General features: G+C 37.6%; 1 long non-coding RNA gene across 1 annotated transcript; it reads left to right on the forward strand.

The window, feature by feature from the left end:
• Nucleotides 1-248: 248 nt before the first annotated feature.
• Nucleotides 249-12,159, forward strand: LOC126811159 (uncharacterized). Its single transcript, XR_007675412.2, has 5 exons — nt 249-435; nt 5,407-5,484; nt 8,596-8,725; nt 10,455-10,595; nt 11,387-12,159. It is a non-coding gene; the product is annotated as an uncharacterized LOC126811159 (long non-coding RNA).
• The last annotated feature ends 1,391 nt before the right edge of the window (nt 12,160-13,550 follow it).

Raw genomic sequence — 13,550 nt, forward strand, 5'->3', positions numbered from 1 at the left:
TTGCTATTTAAACCTAGTTTTGCGTATCTATTGCATTCGGCCGATCATTGACCCCGTCTATCACCCATATCGTCTGCTAAGATAACACGTATAGCTATATATATATTATAGCTTTCGTCAGTTTATCTCGTGTCATTTTTACGTTATGTATTTCTACAACGCAATGCATTTTTTGTTATAAAATCGGCCCTTAAAAATCACGTGGGTCTTACCCACTGGAAGAACATTCCGAATTATTACGCATTATATTCAGCCTTCACATTAGTCACAAGACACAGTTAGTGACCTAGTTTTGTTTCTACCCGTCTTTACGGCCAAACTGTATTTATTACTACGTAGCATACATAAAGACGTTGCTCACTAATAGTTGTTATTTCATATCGCCTTGGAGGATCTTTGCTACGACAACCAGACCCATTGAATTGCATAAGGAAGGTTTGTAATATATTTTTAGTTGTAAGCACGATTCTTCTCTTTCTTCTAGTAGAGGTTTTACATCCGCTAGTAGGGTGATATCGCAGACAAGTACGGTCGATATTCTATTTATAGGCCGACTCGTATGTTATCTTGTGATATGGAATGCAGTGAAGTTCTTACATAACGAAAATGTTAGCAGCCGGTCATATTTAAGGAATTTTTTATTAAGGAATCCGAATGCAGATAATTACAATTTTCTTTGGCGACTTTATCAGGTAGAGATTATGGTTACCGGTGCTCGGAACTAGCACCGCAGCAACAGATGATCCTGACTTAATAACGTCTAATCAATATGGCGGCACTCAATGTCAGTCGTGTCGTCTGCTATGTACATTCTGCTATTTACGAACTTATTGAAAGAAGAAAGACCTGCAATAGACAGATTTAGCTCTTGCATAATGTATGTTTAATATGTGCTTTTATGCCCATTTCGTCTATTGGTCTCAAAGAATAGAGTCAGAGACAGACGTACGCCCTTTAATACTATGCCTTGTTCACGGCTCGATAACGTCGTTTATTGTAATCAAGTGTTATTTAAAGGGGTCTTAGGTAAGATTAGATAAAGAGCTGACAGTTCTCGCTATACCAGTTAATATATAGATAATGAAAAGAGAATATGCTAAAAAGTTCAGTCAAATTGCTTCTCTATGAACTTAGATATTATTGATTCAATTTTAGGCTCGCTTCGAACATCATCTAGATTATCCATTTTTATGCACGGTTATTTCATTCACAACAAAACGTATTTAAATCTACTAAATATTGCAGGCTAACGATGGTATCGAGAGTTGATTATGGCCTTGATAAGTTAATTAATGTCTATAAGGCATAAAGAAAGACCTGCAATAGACAGATTTAACTCTTGCATATCATTAATAGATACGACTATTTGTTTATACACTGCGTTGATATCATTAATTGAATACGACTATTTGTTAACGTTGATATCGTTATTGAAAACAACTATTTGTTAAAACAGAGAGGTGGGGAGGGTTGTGGACCTATATAGGGTATAATCAATGAATAATGACAGAGACACCGATAAATGTTCTTATGTTATTAGCTTAAAACTTTTCTTCAAATAATATTGTCTCTTTTTAGACGAATGTCCAGATAAATATTCAGCTCAATCTTCTCATTGCTAGTTAATGCAGTGTAAAGATAATCTGGTTATAATACCAGTAGCTTTAACCGGATCAGTTGGTTCACTAACCTTGAGGGCCCGTATGTATTCGATCCCTGTGTTGACCGACGTTAAACCCCATTTCATTTCATTTCATTTCTAGCTTTAAGTTTCTGTTATTAAGTATTTAGTTTTTCAACTGAGAAATCCACAAGCCAAGCAAAACTATATCGTTATCATCAATATTTATCATATTTTTCTATAGTATATTTCATCTATATATAGGCATATCTGAACGGCCTTGGTCATACAACGTGTATCTCATATACATTTACAATCTGGTTAAAACACAGATCCTATTTCGTTTCGTTTTTATAGTTCAAAATTTCGTTTTACTTGTCTTTACTGCACTCGGATCTGGAAGAGTTGTTATTTAACTGGTGTTCTGAATGACGTCAAAAGGGTCATAAGTCGGTCTTTTGACCCCTGACGTGACCTATCGCTATAACTTGTCGGATCTTCATGTAGTGTAGGCCATCGAAAGTATAAAAAACGAAACGAAATATACATCTGTATTTTAATCAGATTGATACATATAGTAAGCGCAGGAGCACCACACAACACAAAACAAGAATTGAAATAAAATGGGTTTTAACGCCCTACCATCCTGTACTAACCGGGATAATGACGACGAGCATATGTACTTTTTGGGAGATCACGGTTTTGCAGCCCACCGACGAGACTGTTTTTTTTTTGTATCGGGTGTGGTTTCCAATTATCATTGGCAAGGAAAGTGTATAGTCGCTCGGGTGTTACAACAAACCGAGGTCCCGCGTACACATTGACGTGCACGTAGAAGAACTATTGGCAGTTGGAATTCGAAATAAGAGTGACCGTAGCGCCGCTGTCTTGGCTAATTTCCTTCTTTAAAGTTGCAATTGCAAATTTTCAAGTTATATTTTTAAAATTAAAATAAAGCCTTAAAATAGATGGTATCCATAAACAATCCTACCTTGTTAAAGAATAATCCTATTAATCCTATAACTCGCTATTGCCAGCTGAGAAATTGGCAAAAATATCATTCTTAACTTCAAATTCCAAAGTTGGAAAATGGCTGCCCCATGTTGTCAATAGCAAAACAGGGGACGTAATTGTGTTGTTATTTCCTGTGTCATAGATTTTTAGTGATTTGATAACCTATTGAGCAAAAGACATAGAAATAATTATGTTTTGACTTTCTTAGAAAATTTGAAATTCTCTCTTTAACAAACTATTGCGAATGTCCCTCTTCATTAGCCCAGTTGGTGCAGACCAGTGAGCAGTTAGACCCCATTCCGTTTCATATATATTAGTAAGTACAAGTGGAGCGTACAGCATGGGAGCCACGGTGGCTAAGTAGGTAAGACGCTGGCTCGCTAGCCTGGAGGTCGGTGGTTCGCGCCCGGTGTTGGCCTAGAACAGTGATTCTCAACCAGATCTTCCTAAGTATGCCGTGAAATTTTGAACGGCAAACTAAAAAAATGCAAAAAACCACGTGATCCCAATTGTGTATTCACTGGTGTCAACTGATAGGTTCATAGCTGTGTTTCTATGTGTCATTCTATGTGTCTATGACTAGTCTCTGCCTACGGTTGTATGCCGTCTGAATTAACATGTTTTTATTTTGCAAAATTCAAATATGTTTTCTATAAATTTAGCCAGGTGTGCCACTATTTTATCATGTGTCCCAAGATGTGCCGTTGCCAAAAGAGGTTGAGAACCACTGGCCTAGAAAGTTCATCGGGATTTATCCGGCGTGGTTTCCCCTTGTCAGTGATGCATGGTGGAAAGCCTGGCAACAACAGCTGTCTAGTCGTTCAGATGATACAAAAAAACGAGGTCCCGTGTACACATTGGCGTGCACATTAAAGATAAAATTGACAGCTGTAATTCGATATAAGAGTAGGCTGTTGCGCCGCTGTCCGGGCAACATTTCCATCATAGCACACTGTATGGCGTATGCCTGTCTTCATGGACGCAATATAAACAGGCATTCCAAACAATAAGCAACAAACGCATATATACTAATCTGAAAGATAAAATATTAATATATAAGTGCTATAAAGATGTCTAGTATGATATATATTATAATGATGTGTTTAAATTTAGGGTTAAAAGTTCAGGATATAATTGAAGTCACGTGGTGAAATTAGTCAACTCACGCCTAGGGGTTGTTGATTCATAACATCGTGTTTGTTAGTGACATTTTTGTATAATACGCTCAATAACAAATTCCCGAGGCTATATCTGTCATATAATTAACTAGCAATTGATAAGGCCATGTCTTTAAGATACATTTAGTAAGATTTAGATAAATAACTGGCCTCTTTTGCTATAGTTCTAAAATAGATAGTGAAAAATTAAAGAGGAATTATTCAAGAGCCAAATCTACCTATTGCAGGCCTTTCTTCGGGCCTTAAATGTTATATAAATTATTAATTAGGCAATTATTAACATGACAAGACCACAATCAACTCTCGGTGCCATCGGATGGCTCCGATTTTAAGTACATTAGAGCGGTTTGGCCATTTAATGATGAAATTAACGGTGGTTTCGATAATAAACAATCAATGCACACATCTTGTCAAAACTACAAACATTGATAACTTCGTTCAGAACAAAGTAATTCGAATGAAATTGTCAATATATTTATGTTGCATTACCTATTTTTGAACTATTATGGAAAGAACGGGCAGCTCTTTATCTAAATCTTACATAGTGCTTCTTTAAGTAAGATTTAAAATTAAATAAAAAGCTGCCTGTTCTTGCTATAATAGTTCAAAAATAAATAATGAAGAATTAATGTATTGAAAATTTCATACAAATTACTTTGTTCTGAACGAAGTTATCACTGTCGAGGTTTTGACATAGATTGTTATATTATAGCAATGTTACATGTTAATCGGGACTTTGCCTCCTTCTCCATTTTGAAATTAAATCATTAATGGCGTTCATATTTCAATCCGTTTACATCTGCACCATCCGATGTTCTAGAGAGTTGATTATAGTCCTGTAATGTCTAAATAATAATTTATATAACATTTGAACACGTTTAACTCTTACGAAATGTATCTTTAATGGTGGCAAGCCCTAGATATGGGAAATATGAGCATTATAGCTTTGACAAAAAGTCTATAAGGTTTATTCATCTATCAAATGACACAGGTTTTATTCGTCATTATATTTACTATGTATATACCACCCATGTATTTATTTACACAAGACTTAACACTATAGTGACTATAGTATCACTATCAGGGGCAAGAAAAAAAGGTCCCGTGTATACATAGGCGTGCACGTAAAAGATCCCTTGGCAGTTGGAATTGCCACTTCCCGGGAAATATTTTCCCCATAGCAACCTGTATGGCGTATGCCCGTCTTCATTAGCCCAGTCGGAGCAGAACAGTAAGCTGTTAAACCCCATTTCATTTCATTTACTGCCAGTGGCGTGTGAAGCGTGTGTGTGTGTGTGGGGGGGGGGGCGTGGGGGTCATTCTATTTCAATAATTCGCCTGCGCGTTGGGGCCTTGCAGTGGGAGGAAACCGAAGGACACGTACAAACAGGGATTCGGCTAAACCACGCCACTCATTAACAAGAAGGAGTGTGAAACATACTTTTTCTCACTTTATCGTGTACCCGGACCATGTTATCATTCCAAATATGATTTACTTACACCAACTCACATACTTAGTTCATTGCTAATAACGACAAAGCTGCTGTGGGATGTTTTGTTGCCTGGCAACTATTTTTGTTCTTTTCATTTCAGATCATATCAGCGTAGAAAATGGCCACTCGGGGATTTATTATTGTGACGGTATTTGTATTGATTGCTATGGCCCTGCAAGTAAGTAAAACTGGTTGATATAAATGTCTTCCTATTAATCTCTCTCCCAGGACATTCCAACAGTCAATGGAAGATAAAGCCCTAAACCCTAACCCTAGTTCATCGGGTTTTTTCCGGCGTGGTTCCCCCATGTCTGGTGCAGGATGGGGTGCTGTTTAGTCGTTCAGATGGGACGAACAAACGAGATCCCGTGTACACACTAGTGTTCACGTAAAAGATCCCTTGGCGGTTCGATTTCGATGTAAGAGTAGGCCATAGCGCCTCTGTCCGGGCAAGATTTCCTTATTTCCTTCATAACACACGATATTGCTTATATCCGTCCCCTTTATCCCAGTAGGACATTAAACACCCCATTTCATTTCGACAATTTGGAATATATATATATATATAGAAAGCGAAAAGATGTAGTACGTCTTTTAATATCCTCCATCATTCCAGCGTAAATTGCCTCCACTTCGATTACGACTCCTTTTCACCCAAGCGCGGTCAATTCTGTCTTGAGCGATGGAAACATTAGAAGATTATTATTACGCATTTGTTATCTAATAGTATACACATTGGCCTATTATCAATGAATAAAGTAGGCCTATTATCAATGAATTTGTAGTTCACATAACTTTCTTCTTATTTTTTTTAAAAATAAATTTACAATAAAACTTTTATCACGTTTGCACTATAAGTTAGACTGATTTAAAGGACAAGTTCCAGTTTCAATAGGTCTTCAGGAAAAACAACTTTGTTTAAAAACGCAAATCAAAGCCAAAATGTTTGCTTTGACTGAAATTTTCCGCTCAAAATGAGAGAGAGAGAGAGAGAGAGAGAGAGAGAGAGACTAACACATGGTTCAATTTTATTTCAATAATTCGCTTGCGCGTAGGGGTCTTTATCAGTGGGAAGCTCAAAATGGAAGTGATCATCAAACAGTTTACAGGGGGTTACGTAAATCTTAAAGTCTAACTGAGTAGTCCCTTACTACGACTACAATATTGTTAAAGGTGGATCTCTAATCTGAATCTCAGTCCAAATATGGTTCAGTTCGTCCAGTACTTACAAAGATAATATGTTGAATTAACATTTCCTCGATCTTTGCTGCTCGTTGAGGAGCCACGGTGCACTAAGTGGGAAAGACGCTGGTTCTCTAGTCTGGAGGTCGCGTGTTCGATCCCTGCATTAGCCGAGAAGAACTATTGGCAGTTGGAATTTGAAATAAGAGTGACCGTAGCGCCGCTGTCTTGACTAATTTCTTTCTTTAACAAACTGCATTTCGAATGCCCCTCTTCATTAGCCCAGTTGGTGCTATATATTTAGCCAGGTGTGCCACTATTTTTTCATGTATCCCAAGGTGTGCCGTTGCCAAAAAAAGGTTGAGAACCACTGGCCTAGCTTATTATTAAAGTTCATTGGGATTTTCCGACGTGGTTTGTCCATGTCAGTGGTGCAGGACGGAGGCCTGACAAGGACAGCTGTCTAGTCGTTCGGATGTGACGGAAAACCGAAGTCCCGTGTATACATTGGCGTGCACGTAAAAATCCCTTGGCAGTTGGAATTCGATATAACAGTAGGCCATAGCGCACTCTGCATGGCGTATGCTCGTCTTTATTAGCCCAGTATAGGAACAGAACTGTAGGACGTTACACCCCCATTTCATTTCATTGCTGCTCGCGTTGTAATAAACCCGTCATCATTTTGTTTTGGGTGAACAGAATTGATAGGCATATTTTAAATCTCATCAGATCCCAGCCTTGCGGTTATCTATGTTGGATCGTTGCTTTAAATTGAGTGACCTTTATACATACTGATAAAATGTTTAGCCTTTTTTCTTATTTAACCTTGATGGCAGGTAACTGACCTTTTAGCACTTATATAAAGATAACGTTACACATGTTTGTAACAGTTTATCAATGTGTGCATGTTGGTCACGTAACCCATATTACTTTTATCAATGAATATTTTAATCGAATGGACTTCAAAACTGATACATTTATAGGTTATCTAAATACTATAAATTAGGTATAATAAATCAAATTAGTGTGTCATATGTGTCAACCTTGGGAACAATGTCCATTTTTAAGAAATTCCAGAAGGAGGAGTTTGAAGGGTTTAACTCGTACCATGTAGATCGTAAGATCTGTCATTAAGTTAAGTGGCGTGGTTTCGATCCTAAGCCGGTAGGTGACTATGATTTTGTCGCTATTTTAACCTCGTGGTTTTTCTGTACTATCCTTTGTAATCCTAATTTAAGGTAGGTGGGGTGGAGGGTGGGGGTCAATGGCATGCGCTTTAAACTCTAAAGCCTGTCATTGGGTCAGCTGGTTACATTTCAATGGTCGCCTGTCAAACCATGTGGGTGTTCTCCAGGTCCTACAGACCCCTACCTGCTGGCGAATTATTGAAATAAAAGTGTACTAAATGTTAATCCCAAAATGACTTAGTTATGTCGAGTGGACGTTAACCCGCCCCCCCCCCCCCACTCCCATAAACAATTAAACCTATGTATACCGAATTTCAAAGACCCGAACATTTTTATTCGAGAAATAAAAGTGTACTATATGTTAATCCCAAAATGACTTAGTTATGTCGAGTGGACGTTAACCCACTTTTCTCCCCCCCCCACTCCCATAAACAATTAAACCTATGTATACCGAATTTCAAAGACCCGAACATTTTTATTCGAGAAAAACGAGTTTCGAGTAAACCATATCACAATTTATATGCAACAATTTTAACCTATTTGCGAATCAGTTGAAGAGACTGACCCAGTATTGTTATCATGTCTAGTTAACAGTGAACTCAATAATCTACTGTCCTGTTATTGGCTATGATACACACAACACGTTTCCTGGTATCATACTCTTGTAGTGTCTTGTGGTAATTATGTCTCCACTGGCAGTAAATATCTTATTGTTCTGAACCTCAACCCACCCTCAGTCATCTGTTTTGTCTATATTTTACTGTACAGTTATCCCGTCGGTTAAATATATTGTATTATATATAATGTTGTAGATTGTTGTCGTTCTGAACCTCACTCCACCCTCAGTCGTTTGTTTTGTCTATATTTCCTGTCCAGTTATTCCATCGGGTAAATATATTGTATTATGTATAATATTGTAGATTGTTGGATTCTCTACATCATACTGGCAGTATAACGAAGATTATGGTCATACCGGTCTTTTTAAATTCTGTTTACCCAACTTAGCTGATATTAAAGTCTGTGGTGAATACACTTTAAGCGACAAATCAGGTGAGTAATTTTCAATTGCGACCGTTATGGTATGGCTGTTTCTTCAGATTCTCATACGAAAATTGCCAGTAGTTAGCTTACTCGAAGCCAGTGCTCTGCTGCGGCTCGCGGGTGTTGGTTTGAGATTGTCGATGGAGGTCAAAGAGTTTCTGTTAACTCGAATAGCTAAAGTTAATTACTGATATTAAACGATAATAAACCGGAAAACACCGGAAAACTATCAGAAAACACCGGAAAACACCATGTTATACTGAATACCGGAAAACACCGGAAAAACACTAAATACCGGAAAACACACTAAATACCGAAAAATACCCTAAATAGGTAACCCGGAGACTGGCACCCTAAATAGGTAACCCGAAGCCTGGTCCCCTGTGTGCCTGGGTTAGGTTTAAGAATTTAGAGTGTTTTCCGGTATTTAGTGTGTTTTCCGGTATTTAGTGTTTTACCGGTGTTTCCGGTATTCAGTATAACATGGTGTTTTCCCATGTTTTTTTCGGTTGTTTTCCGGTGTTTATCGGTTGTTTTCCGGTATTTTCCGGTATATAATATAGCTATATTAAATGAACGAGAAGCCCATTACCTCATTGGTTATTGGTCTTGATCAGTTATAATACGCCCACATTGAAATATGGTCGTATATTGTCGTGGCCCCGTCCGTCCGCCCGTCGCTCCAGGGTCCACAGTTGCTTTTGGGCGCTCTAGAGACTAAAATTAATATCCAATTGACTTTAAATTTAAAAACAGGATTAAAGGTCATGGGACGAAGAAGCCTGTTTATTTTGCAAGGATTTCCGATAATTACTGTCATAGTTATATACATGGCCCCTTATATCACATTGACAAATCATGTGAATGATCTAAAGGCTAAAGTGAATATCTGATTGACTTTAAATTTATACGCAGTGTTTAAGGTTGTGAAGCGAACAAAATTTTCAATGATTTTTGATAGCTTGAACAGCTAAGTCTGTGATATTAAAGGTTTTGTATACTAAACGTTAACATAGGGAAGAGCAACAAGGCAAACAAACTCTTAATCAGATTTTAGTGTATTTTAGTGTAGTGTATGCTACAATACCGACAAAACAAAACAAAAATCTGCTACAACCGGACGACGTCGCTACTCTGGGTGTATGTTTCATTGCCTGGCAACCTATCTTTATGGAATGCCGGATAATTTAGCTAGCTATGGTGGACTGTGTTGCCAAGAACATATCTTTTTATATACTCAATAATTTCTTAGTTCCTAATCAAATCGTGTTCCTCGTCTGTTTACTTCTCCCGGATCGAACAGAACCAGTTCCCTTTTGGCAATATTGATAATTAAAGAATTCATCGAAATCCTCAGTATCAAGGGTTTTGATTTGTCAGCATTCAACTTCGTGGGTTTTCTCCGGGTCCCCCGGTTTCCTCCCACTGCTAAAGACCCCTACGCGCAAACGAATTATTGAAATAAAATTAAACCATATGTTAGTCCCGAAATGACCTAGTTTGTGTCGAGTGGACGTTAAACCCCATTTCTCTCTCTCTCTCTCTCTCTCTCTCTCTCTCTCTCTCTCTCTCTCTCGCTCTTGATTTGTCAGCAGATTTAGATTTAACCAATCACATTATTAGCATTACAGGCCAAACCCGATGGAGACATAAACCGAGTGTAAATAACATTACAGTAAGAATTATCCGTATAAATAACTTTAATACAAATATGGCGTTTTTTTTTTCTATTTTACAGACTGGTTTAAAGCCGTTGTGAGTTTAGAAAGCATTGCAATTATTTTACAAATACTTTCTGCCCTATTTTTACTGGCCTTCCATTGTAAAAATGAGTCCAAAGACTATGCTAAAGCCTGTTTCTTCTTTTTGGTCATGGCAGGTAAGTGAACTGATTATCTTCTATACTAATATTTGTGACTGTCGTTTGTTTGTTTGTCTTTCTGTCTGTCTGTTCGGAGTGGCGGCTACACTAGGTCCGAGTCTGAAATTTGGGGTAGAGGGGTAGCTCGAACCGGGGAGTAACATAGGCCAGGTGGCGTTAGTCTACCACTTCCGGGCATTCTTCTAGTTTAAACATATTTTGGAAAAGGGTGATAAAATAAGGTCATATAGATTATCTCATCCAATATTTGAAAAAAATATATATGCAAGAGATTGTATGTCATCGATTTGATATTTTAATTAGGATAATTTTATTTCACAACCCTGATGCAAAAAATAAGCTACACCGTGAATGGATGAATGAAACGGGGTTTAACGTCCCAGTTTCTGCACCGACCTCAATAATGAAGACGGCACACACCATGCAGTCTGCTGCAAAGGACATTTGAACTGGACAGCAATTGAATTCCGACTATAAAGGGTTTCTTTACGTGGTCCCCAAGGTTTTTCGTATCATTCGAACGACTAGACGCTGTTGCAATCCAGGCCCTCAGTTTAGCATCAATGCCCAGGAGAAAAAGCCTCGAGAATTCCAGGGAACTTTCACGGCCAACACCGGTATCGAACCACGGACCTCCTGGTTAGCGAAAACCCGCCTTATTCACTGTGCCACCCTGGCTCAGATTTGTTCATCGGGTTGTGTCATTTAATACTAAATTATTAACCGAATTTTAAACTCTACATAAAATATACATGTAAAAAAATAAAAATGTTTTTTTGTTATTCCAGGTATTTCTGGAATTATAGGCGCGGTTATATATGGATCGAAAGCTGAGCTTACAGACAAAATTCCTTTACATTGGTCATTTGCTTTTGAAATCGTGGGAAGTGGCATAAGTTTCATCGTAGGATTGGCAGCTGCCCTTTCCCTTGTTCAACAGTCCGGTTACCTCCAACTGAGTTAAACATGCGAGCTGTCGCCATCTCTTTGATATTAATTTTTTTCAAAGGCTAGAGCTTATTCATTTCAGACTAATTGTGAAACTACTTGTCCATATGGAACCTAGTGTAACATCTTCCTGTCTAATTGCCGAATATATCTCAGTTTAATTAAAATTATTCTCACATTTCGTTCCGTTTTATTTTCTAGATCAGAAACAGTCCGTCAAGTGCTATTGTTCGTCTTCTTCTTTTTAAGAGCGACGCTTTTCGACAAAAGCCTAAGATTCCTTGGTCAAAATTGTGCGTCGATTGACACATTTGGGTCACAATTCAAAGATGGCGACGATAATGTCATACTCGGTTCCGTTTATATACTAATCGTTCTTGTCTTAATCCTTTGCTCCACTTTATCTTGGTCGTAACACTTTCGTAACAAGGCGTAGAGTGGTTAACAGAATAAACGGAACGAAAATAATAAAATCTAGTTTTAATTATATTGAATATATCTCTGTAAATAATATAAATGATCCATGTATATTGTATAATATTTACTTGCTCTCTATATTTGTATTGTCTTATTATTGTATATATTAAATATTAAAAACATTTTTTGTGTGAAATTAGCTTTTATTGTTTCTTCTGTGTGTGTGTGTGTGAGAGAGAGAGAGAGAGAGGGTTTAACGTCCACTCGACACAAACCAGGTCATTTCGGGACTAACATATGGTTCAACTTTTTTCCATAATTCGCTTGCGCGTAGGGTTCTTTAGCAGTGGGAGGAAACCGAAGTGGGAGAAAACTCACGAAGTTGGACAAGCGACCCTACTCCTTGTCACGTACAACCGGGGATTCGAAACCACGCCAGTTGACTCAATGACAGACTTTATGTTACACCACGCACGTGCTAACCATTCAGCCATCCAACCCCCCTCGAAAGATGTGAATTCGAAATATATATTTGCCCCGAAAGAGAATCACCTTTATGTTATACATTTATATATCGTCATTTTGAATCCGAGAAGCCATATTGGATTTGTGCAAATCCTTGAAATCAATTCATGTCTATTAGACGGGTGGTCATATCATTGCCACATGACACTTTCAATACACGCCGTTTAAGTTGTGTGCTGAAATGTGGGTTAAGGTCCACTCAAAGGGGGTAATATAGAAAACATGCCAACAGGGATGCTTGTGTCTCACGCCGCAATCCCAAACTAAAAAGATGATACATATTAATTAATTGCACATTTATCATTTTTGAAAAGTATCGAGCAATCAAACTGATTATCTATACTTAGTCTAAGTATAAGCAGAAAATGTTCACCATCGAACTACGTCATAAATTACCTGAACATGGTAGTGAAACTCTACACTAAGTTTGGTCACTCTCCATCAGGGCTCACGCTGCCTTTCAATTTTTTCGGCCAAAATGTTTGATAATTTTTATATCCGCCAACTGGAATATTTTATCTGCCAAAAATATGTGATAAAAAAGACAACATCTAACAATTTTATGTCTCAGCTAGGCTTATAATAAAACAATTACCGATATATACAATACAATAATAATATACAACAGCTTTATAAATCTGTCTTTACATAATAAATTAGCACAGTTTTGATTTAATAAGATCAGATCAGATTTTGTTTGTTGTGACTTTAGCCTATTTGAACATCGTCGTACTGGAGAGTCCCCGTCAGTTAGAATCAAAGTTATCGTTGTCCAAATTAAGCATCGACCAAATGAAATTGCTTCGCTCTGCTCAGTTTTTGCGGACAATGTTAATCATTGAACTCAGCAGGACATTCATCTAATGAACATCTACACCAAGTTTAAACATTCTACCTCAATTAAAAGCAGAGTTGTTATGTTTCAAAGTCAGCCTAAGCTGACAATTCTCATTATCGAACTTGTGTCAAGGTATTGATGTAATGAAAATATACACTGCAAGTTTCGTTACTCTCACTTATCGTGTCCCGAAGCATCAAAAAATCAAATTGCTTATCTCTGCC

The sequence above is a fragment of the Patella vulgata genome, chromosome 1, assembly GCF_932274485.2.
Source record: "Patella vulgata chromosome 1, xgPatVulg1.2, whole genome shotgun sequence".
In the NCBI taxonomy this organism is placed as follows: domain Eukaryota; kingdom Metazoa; phylum Mollusca; class Gastropoda; family Patellidae; genus Patella; species Patella vulgata.